We start from the raw sequence: 4,344 nt of genomic DNA on the forward strand, positions 1-4,344 counted from the left end.
TTCTCTTAACCTTTTCTTTTACTTGGAATCTATTCTAGTTATTTCTAATTGTGGTTTGCTTGTTTTCACAGGACATCAGCCAAGAAGCATTGAAAGAGGACTGCAGTAATCACATGATGAAGATCATCGTCATCCATCCCAATGTGGCACAGGAAAGCCAAGATCCCGTGAACGTGTCAGTCATCATTGAGGGGACAGAAATTCTGGAGGACTGCGGAAATGTGACAAACGCTTGCCTCCTGCTCATGGGTGTCATCTATGCCGTCAACTTAAGTTACCCACTGAAACTGAAATATACGTTTGAAGTATTTCAGAAGCTGTTTCTTGAGCTTGACATCCTTAAAATGTCACCAAAGGTCCAGTCTCTCCACAAGAAACTTTTAGCGTGAGTGTGCCAGTGTTATTTGTGCTTTTGTCCAGCACAAACAAATTGTTTGCATTTTGTGTCTGTTTTCTGACAGTGATTTCAAGTGTTGTTCAGTTTTATATAAGTTCTTTCTGTCCTGAATGTTCTGAGAATGTCTGCAAAGGTAGTGATTGCAACTGTTAATGGACAGAGTTGATGTATGTATTCTTTACTGTTCTGAAAGTTGATTAGAAGAAAGGGGACAGTGCACACTGAGTTTTTGAATAGCATGTTTTTTTTCCCATGCTAGGGCCAGCTATCTGATTGGTTGAAACTTGTTTGTAATCGAGCCCAATTGATGGAATTACAGAATTGGAAGGGAAAAGTCAACTCTTAACACTGTATTCCTTTGTATGCTGGAATATCAGTCCTAAAGTCAGTTGGTGCTTTGTTATTCCACATTTAATTTTTCAAATTCTATACTGCTTTACTTTTGAGCTTTATAACGGTCTCTGAACTCCCTTGATGTATACTATGTATATGTCACGGAACAATCAGGAGGAAGCAAGGATGCAAGCAAACACAGGTTTATTGGGTCAGATGACAAACACACTGAATCAAAGTCTCTCGGGTGGGCAGGTGGCGCAGGGACTCGACAGACAGCGTGCAGGTGGTGAGTGGTGTTGGTGAATCCAGAAGAGGTGTACATCCAGGTGAGACGAACCACGAAAACGGAACAAAGACCAGGAACCAGGAAGCAGACGACACGCGAAGACACACTGAGGACATCAACCAACGATCTGACAATGAGAGGAGAGTGCGGTGAGGCTTTATAGGTGAGTGGATTGGCAGCAGCTGGTGCGGGGAATGAGATCAGCTGGCGTGCTGATGAGCACTGAGCGGACACGCCCACTCACACATACACACACACACAGAGAACAACAATTACATGAGACATGAAGCACCCAGTGAATTCATGAACCGTGACAGTACCCTCCCTCCTAGGAACGCCTCCTGGTGTTCCCAGACTCCCTTACCTGTCGATTGTAATCATCAATAAGGGAGTGATCCAGAATGTCTCTAGCCGGCACCCAACTTCTCTCCTCCGGACCGTAACCTTCCCAGTCCACCAAGTACTGAAATCCGCGTCCCCTCCGCCTTGAGTCCAGAATACGATTAACCGAATAAGCAGGTTCCCCTTCTACGAGTCGCGGCGGTGGGGGAACCGGGGCTGGCGGATTAATACGGGCATAAAACACGGGTTTGATTTTGGATACATGGAAAACGGGATGAATTCTCCTGTACACTGGAGGAAGATTGAGGCGGACTGCCACCGGACTAATGATCTTGGTGACAGAGAACGGGCCAATGAATTTAGGAGCAAGCTTATTCGACACGGAGCGGAGAGGAATGTTCTTGGTAGAAAGCCACACTTTGGAACCGACGACGTATACGGGAGGTCTAGACCGGTGGCGATCGGCCTTGGCCTTGGTGCGCGCTCCCACTTGGAGTAGAGTCTCGCGGGCTCTAGTCCAAGTGCGATGACACCTCTGGACAAAATCGTGAGCAGAGGGGACCGCGACTTCGGATTCCAGACTAGGAAAAATTGGTGGCTGGTAACCTATACTACATTCGAACGGAGATAGGCCCGTAGATGACACTGGTAACGAATTGTGGGCGTACTCCACCATTGACAGTTGTTGGCTCCATGAGGAAGGATTCTTGGAGACCAGACATCGCAACGTTCTCTCCAAATCTTGGTTGGCTCTCTCAGTTTGACCATTGCTCTGGGGATGAAACCCTGAGGACAGACTAACAGTAGCACCCAGTAATCTACAAAACTCTTGCCAAAATTTGGACACAAATTGGGGTCCTCTGTCGGAAACGACGTCCGTCGGGAGGCCATGTAACCGAAAGACGTGGTTAACGACTGTAACCGCTGTCTCCTTGGCTGAGGGTAATTTGGGCAAGGGAATAAAATGGGCCGCCTTCGAGAACCGGTCCACCACGGTCAAAACTACCGTGTTACCCTGAGAGGGTGGGAGGGCGGTGACAAAATCTAGAGCGATATGGGACCAGGGTCTCGAAGGGATCGGCAGCGGTTGAAGGAGCCCATCTGGGGGTCTATTGGAAGTCTTACCAGTGGCACAAACTGAGCAAGCCAAAACAAAACTGTGAACATCGCGAGCCATAAGTGGCCACCAAAATCGTTGCTTGACTAAAGATGTAGTGCGACTGACTCCTGGATGACAAGCCACATTGGAACAATGCCCCCACTGAATGACGTTGGACCGTAATCCCTCTGGCACAAATAACCGGTTCGGTGGGCAACCGACCGGAGGCGTTACCCCTTGTAAGGCCGTCTTGACCTTCGATTCGACCTCTCATGTGAGTGTGGAGACAATTAGGGTGTCTGGAAAAATGCACTCGGGAGTAGACGGGCGATCGGAACGGTCAAAAATACGTGATAAAGAATCAGGTTTGATGTTCTTGGAACCCGGGCGATACGAGAGAGTAAAGTCAAAACGTCCGAAAAAAAGTGCCCACCGAGCCTGCCTGGAGTTCAATCTTTTAGCAGTTTTTTTTTTTTTTTTTTTTACCCGGCCTGTCAGTAACACAGATAACACATGACAGTACGTATGTGTAGCTATGCTATCATCATTCACAGCCTTTTTTTTTTTTTTTTTTTTTTTTAATTAATTAATTAATTAAATTTTATATACCCTTTTATTTAACCATACTATGACCGACAAGACCAGGGGACAGAGAAAACAAGAGAGAGAAAGAAAAAAAAAATAAAAAAAAAATAATAATAATAAAAAAAAAATAATAATAATAATTATAATGATAATAATAAATATAATAATAAAAAAAAAAAAAGGAATTAGAAAACAAAACAAACAAACAAAAAAAGTTGTGGATAAAGTCAACAGAGAAGGGGGAGAGAAAGAGAAAAAAAAAAGGAGAATGGGGGATAGAGAGAGAGAGGAAAAAAAAAAAAAAAGACAATTTGCTTCGATACCTGCTGACAAAAAGAGAAAACAACAGAAGACACAACAGAAGACACAACATCAGAGAAACTGCAGCAACAACCAACATCTGTATGAATCACAATAAATTCTAAATGTTAAATGTTATTGAGCAACACGCATAACTAATATTACAAAATAAGTTTTGAAGCAACAGCAGATCAGAACAATGTGTGTCTGTGAGCACCCGTTTTTACACCAATGTGAATGCTTGAGTGTACACCTGTGTGTGTGAGCGCGCTTGTGTTCATAAGGTTCCTCCATGTAAATGTTTAATAGTGTGTGTGTGGGGAACAACAGCCCCATCCCGCAAGGCATGAAGCAGGCATGGAAGAGACCCAGGCCCCAAACATCCGGAGGCCGCCAAGGGCACGGGACCCCCAGGGGAACCAACGCAGGGACAACTGCGGCCCCCACCCAGAAAAGGGCAGAGGAGAGCCCGAAGGTGGGACATCCGACAGCCACAGTAAAGACACCCCAGGGTGCCGTGGCGGCAAGCCCGCAGGCTCCGCCGGCAGCCGACCACACCAGGGCAGACCGAGCCCTGGGCCCGGAGATCCAAGGGCCCCCCACCCCCCAACCGGGGCCCAGCAAGGCCAGTAGGGCCAGGCCCCGCCAAGCGACCGCCGAGAGTGGGCCAGCGCTCACCCGAGCATCCTGCCCCGGCGCGAGAAACCACCAACGCACCGGCGGCATCCTCCACCGGCAGGGCATGGTGGTGGGGTGGGGGTCGACTGAGATGATGAGTGAGGTGGAGTCTAAGGCCCGACCTGACACATAGACGTAGACGAACAAGCACACATATACACAAGCATACGTTCCCACCCTCATGCACGCAACGAATATTCTCACCCTCGCCCCACATGTAGACACACAAAAATGGACATGGTACCCACACTCACACTCCCTATATGCACTCTATACTCCTAGATCCAGGCACCACCACCCCCAGAGGGGTAATCAGCGCCC

Source organism: Barbus barbus, assembly GCF_936440315.1.
Source record: "Barbus barbus genome assembly, chromosome: 21".
In the NCBI taxonomy this organism is placed as follows: domain Eukaryota; kingdom Metazoa; phylum Chordata; class Actinopteri; order Cypriniformes; family Cyprinidae; genus Barbus; species Barbus barbus.